The sequence below is a fragment of the Petaurus breviceps genome, unplaced genomic scaffold (assembly GCF_028583685.1).
Source record: "Petaurus breviceps papuanus isolate PSGF00001 unplaced genomic scaffold, PetGlider_PUasm1.0 91041, whole genome shotgun sequence".
Taxonomy (NCBI): Eukaryota; Metazoa; Chordata; class Mammalia; order Diprotodontia; family Petauridae; genus Petaurus; species Petaurus breviceps.
The window spans coordinates 38,226,550-38,250,051 of NW_027187400.1; the positions used below are offsets into that span (position 1 = coordinate 38,226,550).

Sequence of the window (23,502 nt, forward strand, 5' to 3'; positions counted from 1 at the left end):
AAAACGTTTCCATAGCAGATTTACTGTGAAAGACTAACTATACTTCCCTTCATCCTATCCCACCCCCCATTTATTCTGTTTTCTACTTCGACCTTGGCCCTTTCCAAAAGTGTTTGCTTCTAACTACCCTCTCCCCCAATATGCCCTCCCTTCTGTCATCCCTCCTCTTACCCTCTTCCCCCCTACTTTCCTTTACCCGATTGAGTGTGTATGTTATTCCCTCCTTAAGCCAAATTCAATGAGAGTAAGGTTGACCCATTCCCTTTGACCTTCCTGCTCTTCCCCTCCATTGTAACAGTTTTCTCTTGCCTCTTTTATATGAGATAATTTACTCTATTCTATCTTTCCCTTTCTTCTTCTCCCAATATATTCCTCTCTCACCTCTTAATTTTACTTTTTAGATGTGGCACCCTGTCACCTCCAATTATTTTGAACTATTATACTAAAGCCAATTATAATGAAAAAATACAGTTATCCAAACATATTTTAAAAACCAAGTTTGTGGACCTCAGCTTAAGAATCCTTGCTTTCACCCTTCTTCAGAACTACCCAGAATGCCCTCTGCCCTTTCTCCTGGCCCAGAAACTGCCAATAGGAAACACTGCCCACCAGGTCCATCTCTTGTATGATCCCAGAGAGAAAGTGGAACATCTTCAGCTAATGTGCCCATGACCACACATGCACACCTCCTCCTCTAAAGACAGAGGGGACAGACCTTAAGAAAGAAGGGCTGGTTTGTAGTGGCAAAGAACTGGAAATCGAGGGGATACCCATGCACTGGGGTATGGTGGTATGAGATTCTGATGGAATTCTATTGTGCTATAAGAAATGATGGGGAGGAGGGGGATGGCTTCTGAAAAACCTGGGAAGACTTACATGAACTGACACAAAGTGAAATGAGCAGAAGCAGAAGAACACTGTTCGCAGTGTCAGCTGTGAATGACCGGAGCTCTTCTCAGCCATACAATAATCCAAAAGACTTATGATGAAAACTTCTATCCACCTCCAGAGAAAGAAGCGATGGAGTCTGAAGGCAGAGTGAAAGTTTTTAAACTATATCTTTCTTGTTTTACTTTTTTTAAACTGTGTTTTCTTTTGCAACATGGCTGATATGAAAACATGTTTTGCATGACTGTACACATATAAAATCGATATTCAACTGCTTGTCTTCTCAAGGAATGGGGAGGGGCAAGAGGGAGGGGAGGGAATTTAAAACTCAAAATTAAAAAAAAAGATTGTTAAAATTGTTTACTTGTAATTGGGAAATATTTAATGAAATAAAACAAAATATGTTTAAAAATGAATAAATACATAAATTCCTTGAGGGAAGGGAGGGAGGAAAGAATGGCCAGGTGTGTCTGGGCACCTGGGGCCTTGGGAAGTCCTAGACAGAGCAGACCCACCTACTCTTTCCTAGGCCTAGGCTCTCTTGCAGGCAGGGCTCCCCTGCTCCAAGGAGCACGTTCAATCTTCACAAAAAAGAAGAGATGAACCAGTCCAGCAGCTGCTCCTGGTGACTGACCCTGCATGGATCAGACTGGGCCTTGCTGCTGTGTTGGGGCAGGACAATGCTTGAATATAGAGCCTGGGCTCCTTCTGCTTCTTTCCTTGTGGGTTCTGGCCACCAGAGGTGACTAGTGGCTTGCTGCTGACCCTTCCCACACACTCACCATGCATGGAGTCAGGAGGCTCCTGCAGACTCCCCTCTGACTGGTAGGAAAGGGGGCTGTTGGTCACAGGCTCCCCCAGGAGCAGGACCCCCTGGAGAGAGGCCTGAGCAGGGACACAGTGGTACTGCGTGCTACAGTGGTACTGCGTGCTACAGTGGCCTGGCATTCTAATACACCAGGTTGATGTGGCACTGGGGGAAAGGGGGCTGGGCTTCAGCTGGGGGGTACTTCCTAGCAGCTCTAGAATTAAAGGGGAGGGGGCTTCAGAAAAGCCCCATACTCAGCCACTGTCTGCTCCACCTGCCCAAGTGTGCAGAGAGGGAAGGGGGCTTCTGCAGACCCTCTTCCATCTTGCCCCTGGCTTACTCCCAAGCTCTAAACAGTAAAGGAATTGTCCAGCTGAGGCAGCTGCCCCCCCCCCCCCATCCACATGCACTTGGAGCTGGAGGCCTCTTCACATAAGGGATGGGAAAAGGATGGGGCCTCCTGGAGCCCAGGCATGTCTGGGCCTGCACTCACGCAGGGCCACATGCACAGAGCCCCAGCGCCAGCTCACAGCCGGCCCGCTCCAAAAGGGGACAAGTGATGCCATAGGAATTTCCCCCTTTCTATTTTCAGCCTACTGTTACAAAAGACCTTAGATGCTTGGAATGCATCCTTCTTTAGACCAAATGCATATGTCTGTACATCTTCCTGGGCTGTGACTGCTGGCTTATGCCAGGCCTGGAGGGTGCCATGGAGGGGACACACGAAGGGTCATAGATTTAAAGTCATAAGCATTTTAGAGATGAAGAAATAGAGACACTAGGTGACCTGCCCAGGGCCACACAGCTCGTACCAGAGGCTGGATCTGAACCCAGATAATTCTGACTCCAAGGCTAGTGCTCTACCCAAGATGCACTCTGCTTCTCTCATGGGGGAGAGAAACAGGACAAAGATGAAGGAACATGATCCCCACCCTTGGAATCCAGTAAGAGGGTATTAGACACATTCTAATACAGACAGTTGCTCTGGGTAGGATGTTCTCAGAGCTACAAGCAATGTGCCAGTACAATGAGAGCTGGACTATTAGTGAAGGCTTCATGGAGAAGGCATCACTTAAGCTGGGCCCAGTCAGCACAATAGACTGGCCAGTGGCTCTACTCCAAGCCAGTCCCCACCCCCAGCTTAGTGCCCAGCTTGCACCCAACCCCCTGCCCTGCTCAGGTTGTGCCAACCTGCCAGGATCACAGCTCATGCCCATCATCATTCCCCCGACAAGAGCCCAGAGCCCAAACCTCAGGCAGCTCTGACCTCCCAAGCCCTCCTGCTGCTCAAATATCCTTATGCCAAGTTGTTCTGAACTCCTCTACCCCGCATGAACCCCTAACACTCCTCTGAAGGTAATCTGAATGCTCTGCAGCCATAAAAAGCCAGGAGAGGTCACTCTTCCTGCATAAACATCACTGAAAATATAATTGGAAGAGAAATCTTTATGTGAGAGATGTTTGCCCTGAGTCCCACCGAGGAGGGTCTGATCTCCCAGCCCTGGAGGGGGAACCCCGACCCAAGCCTCTGGCACTGAGGGCATTCCTTAGCATTCCTTAGGTCAAGGGAGGCAAACTGGTTCTTAAATCAGAACTGAGAATTCTAAATGGCCACACACCAATATGCTACAAAACCCTATTAGAATGGAAGAGACAAGTGAGGTCTCTATTCCCCCACAGTGAAAACTGACAGAGGCCACAAACAGGAGAAGAGTCTATGGAAATCCTAGAGGAAATGGCAATGACAGAGAAAGGCGAACGAAGCACCTCACAGCAGAGGTGGTGGACCACCAGGGCAGAATATCACATGCACAGATGGATATTCCAACCCTGAACCGGACATTTCTGCTTGAGGCTCATTCACAATCTGGGAACAGGCAGAGGAGGGGGCAGTGTTGAAATTTAAGAGACAAGCCCCAAAGACCCTGTGTCCGCAGACCAAAATTTGGACACCAGGTCCACGAGTCCTCAGAGGTGATCTGGGGTGCTAAGGCTGTTCTTCTGGTCTGTAGGCTGAGGGGGGAAGTCTTCCCAAGCCTCTGTATGAGTGGAGGCAGAGTCAGACAAGGCCAGTCTGGTCGGGCATGGCGGGAGCTGGACAAAGCCCACCCCAACCATTTCAGGGGCTGTGATCTCACAGGCCTCTGGGGCACTGGCTGCATTTTGCCCCACATGGGACTAAGCAGTCCTCAGTATTGCCAGCTCCAAGGAAGACTGGAGATGGCTCAAGCAGCCAGGCCCCCAAATGGGTAAGAGCAAGGCCCAGCCTCCTGTGAGGAATCTGCGGAAAAGGAGCCGTGAGGTCAGGTGCCCCTCAGAGAGAAGTCCTTTGGAGAAGCCCCCCCACTTCCCCCCAGAGATCAGCTCCACTTGGGTCTTCTGGTTTTAACTCTCCTCTAACCTTCTCCATGTGGGCTGGGCCACACCAATCACCCCTCTCCAATGCTCTCTGATGGTCCCTTCAGTCTACATGCCCACCGGCCTGGCCAGGCCCACATCACTCCTGAACCAGGCTAGTGTCACAGATTGCCACCACTGGGGTTATCAGCCGAGGGTTTCATTGGGTGGGGACTCCCTTCATGGATGCAGTACGACATGGAAGCTGTCCGCATGGCCTGGCTGTGGCTGAGAAGCTCGGGGCCAAGCTGGTCGTCCCTCCAGCAATGTGGACAGGCCCAAAGCCTTCCTAGCCACGAGGATCAGCGAGGCCTCTGGGACAACCCTCTTATTTTACAGGTAAGGAAACTGAGGCTTAGAAACAGCAACCCAAAGGTGACGCTCCTGATGTTGCCCCCAGGTCCTCTGATTCCTTTCGAAGTACCATGGCCTGCTAACACAGGGTCAGCAGGGCGCCAAGGTGAGGCACACCGTAACAAGAACATAAGGACCAGAGCCAACACCGGCACGGAAAGCCTCCGAGTGACTTAATGAAGCCTACTCTGCCTGCCTTGCGGCCTCACACCCCGCCTTTCTCCAAAACCCTCCTCAATGGCTATTAGGGGCCAACCTCATGAAGCCCCAGCCCCAGCATCCCCTTTGCTGCGTCTGCTCAGACAAGACGGCATTTCAAGAAATGGGCATGGAAAGAGAGCCCGTCTTCTCCCCCCATGTCTGACTGCCAGCTTCAAGTTGGCCTTAAGACGGTGCTGAGAACCGGGCCACCAAGTGAGCACGCCAAGTGGCTGCCCCAGTCCCAGAGAACCCTGGATTCTGCCCTTTGCCCTCCAGCACCAGGGCAGTCAGCCAGTAGAAGGAAGCAGGATCAGAGGCTAGCTCTCAGCCACAATTCTCAGCACAGGGCTCAGTGGGAACTCAGCCCCCACTTCATGATTCCCAGAAGGCTTCTGGCTGGGTGCTCTGACCCAGGCTTCCCTGAGTAACAACAGGCCCCCGATTCTCCTGCCAGCCTAGGCCAGGCTGGTCCAGAGTGCTGCTCCCTTCCAGCTGATAAAGAGACTGTGGGAAAATGTGGCACACCCAGTCCTCACACAGGACAACAGAGGGGGCCACTACCCCCTCACACCCCCACAAAGGGACCAGGACGTAAGAGTCATCACAGAGTTCTATGGGATTAGCTCATCCCACTGACACAGGGTTTCCCAGGTCTGCCCAGCAACCCTCCCCAACTGCTTTGGCCCTCGGGTGCAAGCATTAGCCTGCCTAGATGGGGGACAGGTAGGTGGAGGAAAATGGAGGTCCCATGGCCAAGGCTGATGGTACTGTGAGTGACACACTTCATCAAGCCTTCCGTGATGAAAATCTCGGTGGCGAGAGGGGTCACAGTAGCCCAGGAAGATCAGGACTCTTCTCTGACACATGTGAAATTTTCCTTATAAGAGAAAAGCCCTCCCCTCACCAGGTGCAGGAAGATCCAGGTCACCAAATTCTTCCATAGTGACACTGTCTTTAAATCTCTATTAAGTTGCTGGACCTCTCTGGAAAGGCCTCAGGTTAGCCCACACCAAGGCCAATGGGGCTGGGGGTGGGAAGGGCCCCATCAGCTCAAGGTCTGCTCTGGAAAGCGGGGTCGACAGAATGACCGAGCCTCCAGGTTGCAGATGTCATGGGAACCCCGGGGTCACAGGTTACCAGTACTCTAAGGCAGCATCAGTCTGCCAACTACAGGCCTGACATCAGAGCAGGTCCTAAGGCCGTCTCTACTGCCACAAGACCAGCTTAGGCAGAAGCAGAACAGTTCTTTGCCCCCACCCTCTCCCACCAAGTCTCTGTCCCTGCCCCTGGGACAGCACAGGTTTAGCTTCTTGACAATGACTGTTCTGGGCACCAAGCCCCTAACCCCCCTAGCCCAGAAGGAAAAGTAGGCGTCTTCTCCATACCAAGGCCATCTGAGGCTGCAGACAAAGTGACTGGCCCCTTGCATGGCTAGTTGGAAGGGGTATGTTTTTCTAGAGAGAGGCCTCAATGGCCCACATTCCCAGCATGCTACTCTGCATGAGAATGAGCATGGGTCTGAACTAATGCCAGAGACCAGCGCTTCCTGCTCAGGAAAGGGTCCTCCTACAACAGCTTCACCCATCCAATAAGGGTTTGCTGAAGTAAACTCAATGGAATCCACCTGGCCAATCGCTACCTGCAGGCTGTCACCATGGAGACCAAAGTCTCTTCCTCTCATCCCTGAAGCCAAAGGCTGGGCTGCTGGCTGGCTGCTCCCTTGGCAGGTGACCTTGCAGCGTCTTCTCCTTTCCCTGTCACTTCCTGGGGCAGTGGATCCTGGCCTGCCCAGGGGCGGCTGCCCCCTCACATCAGTCTTCTTCCGGCCCAGGACACTGCAGCACATAGAAATCCCCCAGAGGCAGCCAGGGGCTGGCCTCACTGAATCCCCACCTGGGGTGACAGCCAATGTCCCATTTGGACCCTACAAGGCTACCCCATTTAATCCAACAAATGGTAATTCAGAACATCCTAAGTACAAAGCACCTCCAAGGGGGTGAAGTCACTGGAATCCAGAAGACCTAGCCCAGGGGCCCACCCCCCCACCTCATTCAGACCTCCCTAAGCCTGAAGGTTGGGAGGAGAAGAGAAGAGACATCCAGGGCAGCTGCATGTGGCAGTCTGCATCCCAGGAAAGCTTAGCCCGCAGAGCTCCCTTACCTATCAGAAGCCAAGTGGCTGTATGTGCCCAGAGGCCCTAGGCAGGCAGTAGTCAGCTAGGAAGCACCTAAGAGAAGCCCCAGCCTCGGGTCTCCAGGGGGCAAATGGCCCCTTCTCCAGGAAACACTTGCTCCCACTCCAGAAGACCAGCCAAAGGACCAAGGAATCCGCACACTTCTCCCTTAGGAGCTGCCACAGAACCTACCCAGATATCAATCCAGCATCCCACATCTTGGGTCTTTCCAGGGAAGGAGACACAACGAAGGTGGGGGAGGGTCGAGATTCAGTTCCCAGGGTCAGCATTGACTGCACTGGCCAGAACCCTCCAGGGTCCACTGCCACCACCCATTTCAGGGCAGACACTGGAGGATGGGAGGCTGAGGGCAGGGGAGGGATTCAGCTTTGGGGCTCTGGCTCCAGGAGCCCACCTGCCCCAGGGCATGGGACAAAGGAAGCAGGTAGGTGCCCTCCAGGCCAACCCAGGCTACTGGGAGGCGTGCCCTCCTCCTTGGCAGGAAAGCAATCCGAGGAAAGAGGCTGGCCCCTCGCCCCCACACACTTCCTAGACAAAGGAGGGAAGGGTAGCCAGCACCCCTTCCAACGCCCATCAGGGCCCAGACCAAGTCCCATCTGCAGCCTCGCCCCCCAGACGGGGCACTGGCAGTGTTGGCCAGCCCACACAGATGCAGTCCACGCAGGGCCAAGAATGGAGCTGAGCTGTGCCCGCAGGCAGGCACACATCCAGTCCTGCTCATGCCTCCCCTTTCTCTCTCCCCACCCTCCCCAGCTGTCACTTAGCATAGCCAGAGAAAATAGGCACTGGTATTTAAAGTGACAGGCACCCTGACAGGCTCTCCCCAAAGCCATGGGGACCAGGCGTGATTGATGTCAAGTACCCAGGGACAGATATCCAAGGGGCCAGGCAAGAGGCAATATAGGAAAGCCGGATCCCCAGGCCACAAGAGCCAGCCTGGCCAGCAGAGATGCCCATATGATGGCCTTAGAGAGAGCTCCTGGGCATTACAAGAGCCCTGCCTGCCCAGGCCTCCACCTGAATCTCTACTAAGAGCCGTCTTATCAAGGCAGGTTCAAACTATACCTTCCAGTCACCGGCAAACTTGGCAACTCATACCCATCTGGTCCTTATGTCCACAGGAACCAAAAGGATTCCCTACCTGTATGGCGACAATCACCTCCCCAAAGACCTGCACGACCCTCACCTGAAGTCAAGGGCCCAAACTGTCTCTCATCTGTCCCTAACCCCCTCCCTTCCAGCCTCAAGGAACCACTCTGACCCTTGGCTCAGACTTGGTCTCCTTCTGCCCAAGATTCACTGGGGTGAACCCTAGGACTTGCCTCCCAGGCAGGGCCCATAAGGTCAGGCTGGCAGGTTGTGGTCAATGCAGAGAGGAGACCTGACCCAAACAGAAGGGCCGGACATACATGAAGTAGCCAGCTGGGGCCTCGAAAGCACACGCAGAGCCTCGGCCAGAGAAGCTGCTATCGATGCCTGGAATTCTGGAAGAGGCTAGATGGGGAGAGGGACACAAGGCCAGCGTGCTGATCTACAAGGCCTGAATCTAGGAAGCTCAGGGGGTGGGGATTCAGGGGTTGGGCCAAGATGGAGAAAAGCAGCTGAAAGATGTCCCAGGCAGGGCAGCTCTGCTGGCAGGGACTCCCCCAGTGAAGTACCACCTTTTAGTGCCGAGCAGCCTGACTTAGGGGCGCTTGCCTTAATGAAACCTGGCTATCTGAGAGGGAAGAGAGGTCAGCTGAGCTCTTAAGAGCTGTCTTAGCAAGCCTGTGCTGGGCTCAAGAAGTAATCTGACATCCCTGAGGGGAGTCTCCCCAGTGGCCCTGCTGAAATGGAGCCAGGATGGATGAGGGGGGTTGAGAGCTGGCCCCTCCAAAGTCAGGGCCTGGGCCGATGCTCATCCCTGGTGGCTACCAACCCAAGGTACCCAGTGCAGGCCTCAGGCTGGCCCTAACACCAGAAAACCAAGGAGAACCAGGAGCCCACCGACCGCAAACACTTGACCTACAAAGGAAGAAGAAGCTTCCTCACTAGCCTGATCTCTGGGTGAGTCTCCCCAGGGAGTCAGCCCTCCTCTCAGTGGCTGCCCCAATCAGCTGAGGCCCTAATGCTTTTCCTCGAGTTGAGAGGGAAGAGACATTCTGTAACGTTCTGTCTTCTCTCTACAGCTGAGAAACCCACACAACCTCTACAGAGCTGAGAGGGCCTCTCATTACACAGGCCTCAATGGCTCTGCTTGGAGCTTTCCCTTTCAATCCCCTTGGAGCCTGGCTTCATTGAAGAAAGTCATTAAATATTTAAGATGAAGAACCTTCCTGACCTGCTCCCTAATTAGGAAACTCTCCAAACTGGCTGCATTTTTGCCTAGGTAGCAAAAAAAAGTCCGAGGTAGCTGGTAATTACCCTAATCTCTCTCAGCCTCTCCTGTATTTCTTGTGGTTAAATGAGATCTTAGAGGAAACTCAGCTGATGAAGCAACCAAAGCCCAGTTTTCCTCCCCATCTTCTCTGCTAGCGCTGGCTCTGGCCAGAGAAGCCTGGTGCTCTACCTGGGGACAGGGCGCAGCTTGGCCTGGGGACCAAAGCACGGCTTAGCCTGGGAACTGGGGACAGGGGCATAGCTTGGCCTGGGGACTGGGGACAGGGGCACAGGTTGGTCTGGGGACCTGGGAAAGGGCACAGCTTGGCCTGGGGACCAAAGCACAGCTTAGCCTGGGAACTGGGGACAGGGGCATAGCTTGGCCTGGGGACTGGGGACAGGGGCATAGGTTGGTCTGGGGACCTAGGACAGGGGCGCAGCTTGGCCTGGGGACCAGGGGCAGGGGCACAGCTAGGCCTGGGGTTCTTCCCCATCTTCTCTGCTAGGTCTGGGGACAGAGGCACAACTAGGCCTGAGGACCTGGGACGGGGGCGCAGCTCGGTCTGGGGACCTTGGGCAGGGGCGCAGCTTGGCCTGGGGACCTTGGGCAGGGGCGCAGCTTGGCCTGGGGACCAAGGACAGAGGCACAGCTAGGCCTGGGGACCTTGGGCAGGGGCGAAGCTCGGTCTGGGGACCTTGGGCAGGGGCGCAGCTTGGCCTGGGGACCAGGGACAGGGGCGCAGCTCAGTAATCCTCTCTCTTCCCAGGGTCCACCCTTCTCTCTGACCCACCCCCTCCAGGCCGTGAAGGTAACAGGAAATAGTCCAGTTAGGTTCAGATTCTGCCTGACTTCTCTCAGGTCACAGGGCATGTAATCTCTGAATGAATAAAGAATATGTATCACTTGTCTGATTTACTGTGTGTTGATATGGTAATGATTACACAGCACCTGCTATATGTGCCAGGCACTGGGCTGAGCACTTTATAGCGGTTACTCCACGTGATCCCTGACCATGGCCCTGGGAGGGAGGGGCTCAATTCCCTTTATTTATCCCCATTTTACAGTTGAGGAAACTGAGGCCGAGGTGAAGTGACCTGTTAATAAGTATCTGGGGCTGGATTTGAATTTGGGTCTCCCAGACTCCCAGCCCACCCCTCTATCTACTGCTCTCGCCAGCTGCCTCTAGCACATAAAACATTAGCTACTGTTATTCAGAAACAAATTCAATGCCTGACGACCCCTCCCATGCCCAAGGCTTGCCACTTCCTGGCACTGCCCTCCTTGCCAGGCCATGTGCTCAGCTCAGCCATCACCCACACGCCCCCTGGTCCCTGAGCAGAACTTTTCCCTCATTAGAATGCCAATGACTCTTCTCTGCCGGCGCACAGCCCTGAGTGAGGAGAGGCAATAAGGCCTTGATCTGTTGAGCTGGCACCGGACTCCAAAAAGCCGAGTCAGGTCACTGGGCCTCAGTGACCCAGCCACGCTCCACACCTCCAGGCACCCGGCCTGGGCCTGCTTAGCCATTTCTGCACTTCTCTCCAGATGATGGAGCCAGGTCAGGCAGAGCCAGAAGCCCTGGATTTCAGAGGGAGCCCCCAACCTCTATCAGGAGCCACCCAACCCAGCTCCCATCTGAAAGAGAACACTGGATGATTAGCCAGCCAGCCTCTGCTCCAGGGAGGAAAGCCATGACAGTGCCTTGAAGGCAGCCCAGCTCTCACCATCAGGAAGTCTGTCCTTACATCCTGGGCACCTTCCCCTCTCTGCTCCTGTGCCTACTGTCTGGGCCAAAGCCAGACAAGATCGGGCCCTGTGTTCCTCTTCAGCCTAAAGAAGCCCAGTTCCTTCTGTTGTTCTTCCAATGACATGGACTCTCCTGCCCTGATTGGGGAAAGCTCACCCTATCTCCCTGGCCCAAGCTCCCCAGCCACGGTGGCTTGATTTTCTTGATAAGCTTATCATGTGTATAATCCTGCCCTCCCATCAGCACTATCAGTGTCCAGAAGGGGCAGCTCAACTGAGTGCCCTATGACCCCACCTGCCTTCCCTGGAACTTCCCAGATCAAAACATCCCTCCCTGGCTACCACCCCCCGACCCTGAGGTGCTGTCTCCCCCATTACAATGCAAGCCCTCAGAGATCAGGAGCTGTCTTTTATATCCGCAGCCCCAGCATTAAGCACAGAGCCGGGCACAACACAAGCTTAAGCAGTTTTTTGCTCATTTGTTCACCCACCATCCTGATGGCCCTCTTTAGCTTACTCTCATGGTAGCCTTCCCAGGTCACAGCAGAGCTGAATTATCTTCTCCTACCTTGTGGAAGCTTTGCTTCTCAATGTAGGCCAGGATGCTATCAGCTTTTTGGGCTGCCAAGTCACACTGCTAACGTCTATTGAGCTTGCAGGCCAGCAGCACCCCCAGATCTTTTTCAGGACCCATGGGCTCTCGTCTCAGGTCAGCCACTGAGTGGTTGTGGGATGCTGGGCTTCCCACCTCCTCTCCCTCTCATTTGTAAGGGAGTCTCTTCTAGCTCCAATGTTCTGCATCCTGGACAGAGCTGTTCCCTGTCCTTGGCCAGGCCACAAAGGAGATGGTGGGTAGGAATCTGGGAGAGGGGTGCTCCCAGGCTGGCCACCCAGGAAAGACAGATGCCTTTTCCTGGCCCCTCCTCAGATTAGACTACTGGGCAAACCACAACTTGATCTCAGAGCCCTAGGAAGGGGCCTAAAGCTAAGAACAACCACAGAGCCGCTGATCCATAGCACACAGGTGTAGACAGTGGCAGAAAAGATTGTGGCACATGAGCTTATGGAAAAAAAGGCAGGTGAGGAATGCGGCTTAGTCATGAGGGTGGAACGCAGCAAAAGGGGAGCCCACAAAAAGAGGGGGGACTGACCCAGCCTGGGATACCCATGCTGTGCTTCCATGCCCAATAAAACTCTGACATGTATCCCATCATACCCTCTGCAAGTAGGGGGCGTATGGCCAACAGCAACCTCCCAAAGCCTTGCCTAGGGCCCCTCTACCCAGTGCCCACAAAGTTGATTCTCTTTAAGGCCAAAGTCTAAGCTTTGCCACAGAATTCCAAGGGTTAGAAGGGACCTCAGTGGCTGTTTAGGTCAACCCACAGTGCAAGTGTCTGCACAAGAACAGAGCCCAAGTAAGCAGGTGGGACAACCCCTTCCGCATCAGGACGGCTCTCCAAGGCTGGTCCTGCCCTCTGGGGCCAAGCAGACCATGTCTCAAACTCCCACGTCACAGTTCTTCTAACACCGCAAGAAAACCACTACGTCACATCCCCCAAGTCCTCTCTTTTCCAGACTAGGCATCTTCTGTTTTTTCAACTGACCTGTATGTGTCATGAACTCAAGATCCTTCATCATGCTGGTTACGTCTAGCTCATCAACGTCCTCAACCATGGACTCTGCCTTTCTTAAGGCAGCCCAAATGAACCCCCAGATCTTCTTCAGACAAACTGCTAATTAGGCCTGCCCCATTCTGTACTTGTGAAGCATAAGACTCCATTTCTCCCTAGTGAATTCTCTTAGATTCTGCCTGACACTGTGGCCAAGGATCTTTAAGCAGCCTCTTGAGTTTTGTGTCATTCACATATCTGAGAAGCACACCCTCTTCTGTAATATTTGTAATAATTTTAATTCTGTAATATCTGTAAAAGTCGTTGAAGCACAGATCCCTGTGGCCCTTCTCTGGAGACTGCCTGCCACTCTCACCTTGAGCCATTAACAACAGTGTCTGGCTGTCCAACCAGTCCTGAATCTATCACAAACATTGTTTCATCCACATCTCTCCACATCTGCTCTGTAAAAATGGTTTTAGACACATCATGAAAATCCTTTCAAAACCCTAGGTCACCTGGATCTACAGCATTCCTCCCATCTCCTAGTGCAGAAACCCTGTCTCAAGCATTAACGAGGGTCCTCCGGCGTGACGTGCTCCCGATGAAGCCCGGCTGCCCCTCTGTAATCACTGCTTTCCTCTCTACACAAGGCTAACCATCTCTTTACTAATCTTCACCAAATTCAAGCTTACTGGTCTCAAGTTTGCACACTGTTCTCTCCCCTTTTCTTGAAGTTTGGAACATTTGTCCTTTTCCAGGTCCGTGGTTGCTTCCCCATTCTTTCCACGACCTTTCCAAGATCTTTGTCAGTGGCCCAGTCACCCCATCTGCCAGCTCCTGTCCACCTGGGCCAGGGGAACAGCTCCAGCTGCCAACTACCCACCAGGAATTCTGGCCCTGGCCCTTTCAGTGGAAAGGTGATTCTCCTTTGTAGAGGAAACGGGAACAAATTAGGAATGGAGCCTTTGTCTTCTCTCGGTCACCCTGTCCACCCGAGAGAGGGGCCCAGGCCTTCTCTGGCCCTTTTCCCTCCCCATAGGACTTGCTGTCCTCAGCTCGCCCTTCCCAGCCCCACCTTCCTGGGAGACGCCATGTCCCTGACGCTCTCTCACGGGGCCAGGCTGGGCTTGGATTAGTCCTCTTGTTGCCTGGTCTCGGTTCCAGCTTCTGCCCAATCTGTATCCACCCAATGCGATGGACTAAGCCAATGCTGGTAAAGCACATGGCACACGGCGGCCCCACCTTCAGAGCAAGCCCGGCGTTCCTCCGTTTCAACCACTTCTCTTCGTCTTCAGACCTTCATTCTAGAGCATCTCCCGACGATTCTTCTGCAGAACTTTAGTCCCGGGATTGAACTCTTTGGAATTTGCTTCTCCCCCAAAGTGAGGGCACAAGACAGGGAAGAAAGTGCCAGGCTAAGAGAGGGTAGAGAGCAGCCAGAGGGAGAAAACAAGAAACCTTGTTTGACCCCTGACTGGGCTCCCCAGTACCATGTGTGGGCCCAATGGACTGGAGCAGACTGAATGAACCAGCCTGGAAGCTTCTGTGAGCCATCCAGGGATGTGGGGATGTGAGAATTAACCCCGTGCAAGTGATGCCAGGCTACTACCAGCAGCCTATGAAAAGCTTGTAGGGAAAGTGCAGCTGGGAAAAGTGTGAGACCTGGACTGCCAGCGTCTGGGTTCAAATCTCGGTGCTGTGGCCATCTGCATGACCTTGGACACCATCAGCCCAGCTGTGCTGGAACATGGCTATTACAGTACTTGGTTCTAGAGTCTTAGTCATTTTTCTAATTTGAAATTTAAATTTTCTGGGACAGCTAAGTGGTGCAGTGACTGGAGTCACCTGGAGTCAGGAGGACCCAAGTTCAAATCTGGCCTCAGACATTTGACACTACTTACTAGCTGTGTGACCTTGGGCAAGTCACTTAACCCCAAACGCCTTGCCTTCCCCCCTCCAAAATTTTTTTAAAATTTTCTAATATGAAATTTAATTAATTTTAAAATTAATTTTTAAATTTTAAAATATCTAATTTTACAAAGGAGAAAAATGAAGCCCAAAGATCACAGAATCATAGGAAAGAACACTGGAGGCCACATAATTTAACACCTTCATTTTATTTTTTTTTAATTTTCTACTTTAAATGCACATTTCATATACTAAGTAGAACAGAAAAAAAGAGGCCCATATAAGAAACTGCATATCTCAATTATGCCCAGCTCGCTTAAAACAAGTACAGAGCAAACTCAACATGTCATTTCCAAGCTGTCCTGCTTGTCTGTGTTCCTTCTGAACTCCCTTCTGCTTTTTTCTGTGCTTTTCCTTTTAAATGCTTCAACGACCTTCTTTCCTTCCCTGCCACACGATGGTGAGTTCCCCCTTTCTCACCCTCGTTTTGAATAAAAAAAAAAGTCCTCGTAACAAGCTTGGTCAAACAAAGCAATGCCACACACCAGTCATATCCAAAAACATGTTTCCTCCTTTCTGCACCTTTCAGCCCCCACCTGTCAGAGGTCTGCTTCATCAATGGTTCTCTGGAATTGTGCAACTTCCTTTTCTAAAAGGGGAAACCGAGGCTCAGTCATTCAGAAGGTCATTCAGATCGTATAAGTAGAGGTGGGACCATGTCCGAAGCCCAAGAGAAACCGATCCAAGATCCCACAGCTAATAGCAGTAGATGCAGGGGCTGAGCCTCCTGGCCCTCCAGACCCCATGCTCTGCCCACTGCAGGGGCTCGGTCTTAATCTCTCCCACACACACACCTGGATGGCTGGCAAGCACCTCTGAGCTGGTGTCTCAAGGCACAATCTCCCTCCTCTAATCTCTCCTGCAGAAGCTCTCATCACACCACCCCCCTACTCAAAGGAGGTTCTTTGGGATGGCCTGCTGCCTATGGCATGAAGTTCGCCTCCTGTGCCTGGCACTGAAGCCTAGCACTGAAGGGGGCTCCCTGCTCCAGCAGAGGCTGTCTATTCTCTTTCTGGCTCCCGGACCTTTGCTCAGGCTGTGCCCCCTCCCTGGCAGGCCCTCTCCCCCGGGCTTTGCCAGATCTTCCTCACCCTCCATATGCTGGCTCAGGGTCAGTCCGCCTCACCCAGAATTCTGCTGCCCACTCACTCTCTCTAAGTGTCTACTGCATCAGTTTAGCATTTTCTTCCCTGTGGGCGTTCTCTCCTTAGACAGTTAGACCATGAAGTCTTTGAAAGCAGGGCCTTGTCTTCTCCTATAAGTATCCCCCCACAGCACCTTGGCACGGGATTAGGCCCACAGGAAGTGACTGAGAAAGACCTCACCTGCTGTGTACCAGAAACAACCTTTCTACCCAAGGAGTCTTAGGGTGCTGGGGTGGGGCTGACTCTCCACGCTGCCCTTTTCACTGCCTCCAATCTCTCCTGGTGGTCCGGCTGTCACGTCAGTGTTGAAGGGGCACCTGAGGGCTCTGCCGATGCTTCATATCCATGCATCTGCTGCAAGCCTTCAGGGAGGAGAGACCTGAGGTGTGACCATCCTCTGTTTTCAGACTGGGACACTGAGGTTCAGAGATGAAGTGGTAAAGTCATGGGGCCAGAGTCAGTGAATATCCAATGAGAGATTCCAGTACAGGCTGCCCCCCTGCTCCCAGGCCAAGGCTCTGCCATCCTCCCCAGCTGCCTCTCCTGAAAACTACAGAGCTATTCGCTTAGGGGTACACAAGATATTCCAAAGAACTTCGTATCACAGACAATGCACTGGGCAAACATTCTCTTCCCTTACTGCATATATCCAGGGACCAATCTCTGGCAACACACTGTGGGGCACTTGCCTAGGCCAAGACTAAGCCCCCTAGGCTCACTACTGCCCTGACCTCAAGAGGGAGAGAGCTCCCTCTTCCTGGCTCTCCTCCCCATGTCTAGGAATTAGCTAGGGGTAAGAGAGTCTGGGGCTCGGCCCCTCTGCTACAATAGCAGCCACCTCCCTGAGTGGCCTAGGAGCCAACTGGCAGGGGGTCCTAAAGCAGCCTTTCCAGGGCAGAAAGGAAGCCCTCTGTCACCTCTCTCTGGCTCTCCTCCATCCCCAGTGGCCCCGCAGGTGAATCCCTGCAGACCCACAGCTGGGCATCTGTCCTTGCAGCAACTCTGCAGCAACAACCTGTGCCATCCCTAACAAATGGCACACCCTCCATTGGTTTGCTCTGACTCAGCTTCCCCATCCATCTTCAGCAATGCTGAGTACCTCTGCAGGGCAGATGGCCATACCTGACTATGCATGACCTTTGCCCCATCATCTCCCAGGGCCTGGACACACAGTCTTTAAGGGGTAGGGAAAGAGACAGGGAAGCCTTCTCCTGGTCCTGAAAGGAGCAGGGGCTGGAGTTCCTATAAGTTACAAAGATCCCAAAGAGCAGACCCAGGCCATCTGGGGAAGCACAGAGGGGCCAAGGATTAGAAGAAAAACCTAAGGGGGAGACATCAGACACTAAAGAAGGGAAAAGTACCCTCTGGACAGCAGGGTCACATCACCACAAGTAGAGAACCTGGGATCTCTGGCTCAGGCCCCTGGAACTCAGCGGTTGGCCCCTGCAGGCAAAGACCCTGAGCTAAGATAAACAGACCCTAGGCAGGGACCCTTGCCATTCAAGGCCTCTCAGAGCCACAGTAACTCAGGCTTGCTCTCTGTACCAGGGTAGCTGTTTGCAAACAAACACCAAGTATTTTGAGCAAGTCAGCCTTCTAAATAAAACCAGACAAGAAGAAGGCACTGGCAGCTAGTTAATCCAAGGGAACCTTGCCTATTGACCCATCCCCTCATTCTCAAGGAGTTCCCCCCCTCCCCCTTGCCCTGCCAGCCCAGCCAAAAATAAACAGCTCTGCTTTCTGTTAATAGACACTTTCCCCAGTTACTCCCAAATCCAGATCCAGCTAAAGCTGGTGAAATAGGGGCTTATGGGTCAGTGTCTACCTGGTTCAGTCCTGCTGGTCCTCCCCACGGGCTAAGGGTAGGGCCAAAGCTGCCCAGGCTCCGTTCCCTAGTGGGGATCAGGTGTCTGCAGATTTCAACCCAGCTGGGAACTAACGGTTGCCTTCATCTTAGGCACAGATAATTATGCTTTGATTACAACCAGGCCCATTTAGATTGTTCAGTCCTCAGAGCACCAGATGGTAGCCAAGTCACAGCCCAGGCCTGAGGAAAGGGTTTGGCAAGTCAGGCCAGAAAGGCAGCCCTGATCCTGAAGCCACTGGTGCCGCAGGCCTGCCTTTCCATGTAATATCCAGCTTTGCTGGCTTCGACTCAGCAAGACGGCTTCAATTTCAGGTCTGAACATAAGTTATTCCCCTTCTCCCCTACCTTATTTTCCCCACCAAAAAAAACCCTGAAACCCTGCTCATATGTCAGCTGCTTTGAGGAGAAGGAGCCCTATGCCAGCCTATCTGCCCAGGACAAGCCAGGAGAATGAGCTGGGCTGAGAAGTGCAAGGGAGGCAGGTGGGTGGGAGAGCAGGGTCAGTCGCAGGCGTCACAGGGTGGATGGCAGTCAGAGGACAAAGGTAGCTGGTACTTAAGCAAGGGACTGCTTGGGTAAGCAGGGGTCAAGGCAGGAGGGCAAAAGAACAAATGTGGGGTGAGACACAGATAGAAAGGGTGTGGCAGGTCAGACCATTCATCAGGCCCTAGGCCAGAGGCACCAGGAATGTGACCCAGGCATAAGCCCAGCCCAGGAGGATGGGACAGAAAGGGCCAGGCAGGGCAGACCATCCATCCCCAACAAGAGCTGGAAGCAGGTCCTGGGTCAGAGGGTCCGGGGCACCAGGAATCTGATCCAGGTGTTGCCAAGCCCAGGGGGTTGGAAGGGAGCTTGGGGTGAAGGGCGTGCGGGGTGGCCTGTGCCCTCCTCTCTTCTGGTGGCCAGGAGGGCTCAGAACTAAGGAGGTGGGCAAGGGCAAGGCTTGGGGGCTGGAAGATCTCCAGGATGGCCAGACCCCAGGGAAGACAGAGCACCCTGCACTCTCAGGCTTGGGGCTGGGATGAGTGTGGAAGCTCCATGAGGGCAGGGCCCATTCACCACTTTTACTCTGGGAGTCCCAGTGTGTGGCATACAGGAGGTGCTTAATGAATGTTTGCTGGCTGATTGAGTGGAGAATTGCCCAAGGCAGAGCTCTGAAGGGGATGCAGGGCCAGAGGATCAGCGCCACAGGGAGGGGAGGCAGAGTGATACAAGCCAATCTGGAAGAGCAGGGCATGACAGTCATAAGCCAGTCCAAAGGCCAGAAGCCTGGCTTGGGTCAGGAAAGGATTCAGGGAAAGAAGAGGCTCAAGTCTGAAGGAGATAAGATAAGAAGAAAGGCAGAGAGGAGGGAGGGAGGGCATTCCAGGCACGAAGAAGCAAACCAAACTCAGAGACTCAGGGGTGGGTGGGGCAATGGGAAGAGCAGCACAGAGCAGAGAAGGTTGGAGAGGTGAGCTGGGGACAGCCTGGAATGTCAGGCTGATAAATCTAGATGGGATCTAAGAAACAACAGGAATCCATAAATCCTTTAGTAAGAAAGTGATCAGATCAGAGCTGTCCTTTAGGGGGACTAATCCTGCAGCCTGGGAGGCAATGAGCAGCTGCCTCTGGTAACACAGGCACAGGGTTAGGGCAGAGGCTATGGGGATGCAGAGACAGATCTAAGGCATTAGGAAGGAGGAGTGGGCAGAATGCGGTGAACTGATCACAGGGGTCAAGGCAGGAGGGCAAAAGAACAAATGTGGGGTGAGACACAGATAGAAAGGGTGTGGCAGGGCAGACCATTCATCAGGCCCTAGGCTAGAGGCACCAGGAATGTGACCCAGGCATAAGCTCAGCCCAGGAGGATGGGACAGAAAGGGTGAACTGATCACATAGAGGTGATACAGACAGGCTGAATTTGTGGATATGGCTCTATGTGCAGCTGGAGAGGAGAGGCTGGGAGGAAGTCAGAGCTGACAATGGCCAGCAGCCACCTTTAGAGAGACCATCTAAGCTGCAAATGAGAGCCATAGGGACAGAGGCTGGGCCAGGGGAAATTCATAGGTAGGGATGTGGAGAAACACTGGAGCATCAGAAAGCTCAGAGGACCAGCTGAGGGAGAAGAGATGCCAAGCTCCAGGAGCTCTCCATGGCTGCAGACAGATGAAGTCGGAGCCCTTCTCTCCTCCCAGCCTGGGCCTCAAACTCAGCGCAGAACATGGGGTATGTCTGCTGGGGGCATGACAGGATAGTCAACGGGTTAGGAGCCAGGCCTGAGGGCACAAATCCAAAAGCAGAACAATCAAAAGTCGGGGAGAACTGGGACAGGTCTGGGCAGGCAGTGAGTGTGACAGAAGTCAGAGGGGAGCCACAAACCCTGGGGGTCTTCCCCTCCCAGAGTCATTTTTTTTTTACATTTTTAAAGAGGCCATTCTTTGCTTCATTTTTACTCAGCCTTAATGATTGGATGGACAAACAGACCTGTTTAAAGACCCTAGCTTGAAAAGGCCAAGGTTTCCCCACTGCATCATGGCCCATCTCCAGTCTTCTTGATCTCTACCTGGCTACTAGACCCAGGTGGCTCTGGAGGAGACAGTGAGGCTGGTGACCTTGCACAGCCCTGCCTCCCTTAAATCCAATTCACTTGCATGTCATGGCATCACCTCCCTGATATCACAGTCGGTCACTGCACGATGCTGCTGTTACTGTGCACAGTGTTGTCCTGGTTCTGCTCACTTCACTCAGCATCAGTTCATTCAAGTCTTTCCAGGTTTTTCTGAAACCCGCCCACTCAGCATTTCTTATGGAACAATAGTATTCCATCATATTCATAACTTGTTCAGTCATCCCCTCAATTCCTGATTCTTTGAATAGAACTTGTCATATACTGGTTCACTGCGTTTCTCTTACCGAGGTGCTGAGACTCTAGGAAGGCCTGTCTCCTCTAGGTTTGTTGTGGTCCCAGCAGGGCCCAACTGATAAAGTCACCACCACTCCACCAGGAAAGCCACTTTTTAGGGCTCACAAAGGAGGACCCTTGAAAGGAAACCCAAGACAACATCTGTCTGCCCCAAGAAGCCTCTGCTCACTCTCCAACTTGGTTTTGACTCCAATGTTATTGGTCCATCCAGGAAAAACTCATCACCATGGAAATGGACTCAGCTTTGGTACCCAGACCTCTTTTTTGCCTTAATCTCATTCACTTTGCAGTCTCTTCTATCCTTCCTGTCAAATCCCAGGCTGCTTGAGGACAGGGGCCATGTTATTTTTCATCTGTGGCTCCCTAGGGCCTGTCATGGAGCCCCAAAGTAGGTAAGCCACAAGGCCAAGGGCCTCCTCTTCTTCCAAGGGTCCTTGGCTTAGGGAGGAGGATCACCTCAAGTCACAGAGAAAAGGAAGGAAAGGCAGAATGATGGAAAAGAAAGCTGGCCTCCAAGTCTTGAAGACCTAGGGTCAATGACACAAACTGTCTGTGTGGCCTTGGCAAGCTCCTTAGCCTCTCAGTGCCCTGAGCTATTGTCTATGTGTTGATAAATCTGGAAACGGCCACAGCTGCTGCTGATCTGGAGTCCCTCTGGTCAGCGGCTGGTCAGGCCTGCCCTGGGGCTAAAGCCTGGGCGTGGGGCTGGGCTCGGCTCCCAGAGCACTGCGCTGGCCGATTCCTGCCGGCCTGCTGGGCTGTCCTCAGCGGGAGGTTAGCTTCTCTGTGTCATTTTGTGGGTTCTGCAGCTCCAAAGTTTGTTTAGAGTCCCCTTTTTCCATGAATTGGGGAGGATAGAAGCCGGAGCTGTGGGAAGGCCGTGCTTCTACTCCGCCATCTTGGCTCTGCCCCCCTTGAGCTACTGTCTATGACTAGAAGCTGCAGGGAGGGTACTCTTGGAGCTCCCTCCATGGAGTCGTAGGTCCAGGAAAACAAACAAAAAATTGGGAGGGGAACGAGGAGGCTCAGGTCCTAAGGCAAGTCTCCTGGCTAATACCTGCTGTGTCCTCAGCTCTGTACTCATCAGATTCCCATGGAAGATACAGAAAAGTTGATCTAGTCAAGGCGTTTAAAATCCTGTTGGGAGACTAAAGCTATTACACATGAAACAAAATGAATAACAGAAGCCCAGTTGCGTGGCACAGACACTAAATGCCAGCAAGGTTCTCCAATGTCAGGATGGCTTATGGACACGCTCACTAAGGCCAACCGCTTGATCTCATCCCTTTCCACCTCCTTCAGTAGGCTGCTCCCACTATCATTCCCTTCTCTAATCTTCAGTCTCTCCCAGTCTTTGCCTCTTTTCCAGGATCCAGATTCTCTCTAGCCTATAAAAAAGAAAACCATTCTGAGGCTACCATTCCCTCAGGATATCATCCTAAGTCTTTTCTTCCTTTCCTAGTCAAACTCCTAGAGCAAGCCATCTACATTCATGGCCCCCTTCACTCATTTCTCACCTTCTTGCAATTCGGCTTACTACCCAGCCATTCAACTATAGCTTCTCTAAGTTCCAATAATCTATTAATTGGCAAATGCAGTGGTCTTCTGTCAGTCCCCATCCTTCTTGACCTCTATGTAGCACATGACACTGCTGATGACATCCTAGATGCTCCTACTTCTGAGTTTTCCTGAACCATGCCCTATATCCTTCTCTCTGTATATGTGTACACCTCAAGATTCTGTCCTGGGCCCTCTTCTTTCTAGGGGTCCTTTCTCAATGATCTCCTCAGTTCCCATCTCTGCAGATGATGCCCACATGTACAAATCCAGACCTAGTCTCAGTATCTCTCTAATATTCACTCAATGAATCGCCTGTGGGCACCTCAAATTAAACTTACATTCAAACAGAACTCCTTATCTCTCCCGCCCCCAAATCCTACCCCTCTTCCCCACTTTCCTCTCTCTGTTCAGGGTACCTGCCCTTCCTTCTTGCCAGATGTGAAAGCTTGGATCCTCCATCTTCCCTCCCCTACTTCTCCCACACCCAGACCAAATTCTCATTTACCCTACAGCCTCTGCCTGGTCCCCTTCTCTCCACTTACATGGCATGCACTGACTGAGACCCTCATCCCTTCTCAGCTGGATCATGTAAGAGCCACCCCCAACTGGTGTCCCTGCCTAAAGTCTCTCCCCTTGCCAACCCATTCTCTACACAGAACCAACTGCAAAGAGCAAAGATGTGAATACAATACTCTCCTTTCCCCAAAGCTCTAGTAATTCTTAGATAAAAACACAAACTCCTCAGTTTGGCATTTAAAACCCAGGCTGGCTCTGGGCTACCTTTCCAGGCTTATTACACACACTTCCCCTTCATACACTCTCGGTTCCAATCAAATTGGCTGACTTGCTCCCTTTTTAAAAAAACACATCTAGAGCTTTTTTTTTTTTCCTGCCCAGATGTCTCCCATGCCTGTACTTCATGGCCTCTTAGAATCCTTGGCTCCCTTCAAATCTGAGCCCAGGTCCTTCCTGAGTCTACTTCATCCACCCCAGCTACTAGCAGCACCCCACAAGAAAGTGCCATTTACCTGGACAGCTGGGTATGGTTCCCTGATGGCCCCCACCAACACAACGGAAGTGCCTCAAAGGCAGGGGCCTTATGTATCCCCAGTGCCTAACCCAGCTCCTACAACACAATACAATGGTTGACCATTGATTGATACAGCATTTTATGGCCTTCAAAGCAGTTTCTTCACAATAATCCTGAGGGAGTGCATTTCAGTATTAGAATTCCTACTTTAACAAAGACAAAACTGGGGCCTGGGGAATTTAACTGACTTGATTACACTGCTAGTATCTGAAATGGGATTCCAAGGCAGGCCTCCCAACTCCAGGGCCAGGGCTCTGTCCACTTCTCCAAACCCAGTCTCTCAGCCAAAGTAGTTTCAGAATCACTTGGCAGATGTAAATACACAAGTAATTATGCCTGGCCATTTAAAACCCCATTTTCAAAGCCACAAAGGAAACTAAGTGCCAGCACAGCACTTCCTAATTATC

At 52.5% G+C, this 23,502-nt stretch overlaps 1 protein-coding gene across 3 annotated transcripts in view; it reads right to left on the minus strand.

Moving 5' to 3' along the window:
- The window catches only part of MIB2 (MIB E3 ubiquitin protein ligase 2), a 50,113-nt gene that overhangs the window by 21,184 nt on the left and 5,427 nt on the right, over positions 1 to 23,502 (minus strand). Inside the window, exon 3 of one of the 3 annotated variants that reach the window (XM_069079226.1) lies at positions 877 to 1,027. The exons of 1 other annotated variant lie outside the window; for it this stretch is intronic. The gene's annotated coding sequence lies outside the window, so the exon portion shown is untranslated. Of the gene's footprint in view, positions 1 to 876; positions 1,028 to 7,013; positions 7,546 to 23,502 lie in introns of those variants that run through there. One more of the 3 variants, XM_069079227.1, reaches the window with a different exon arrangement.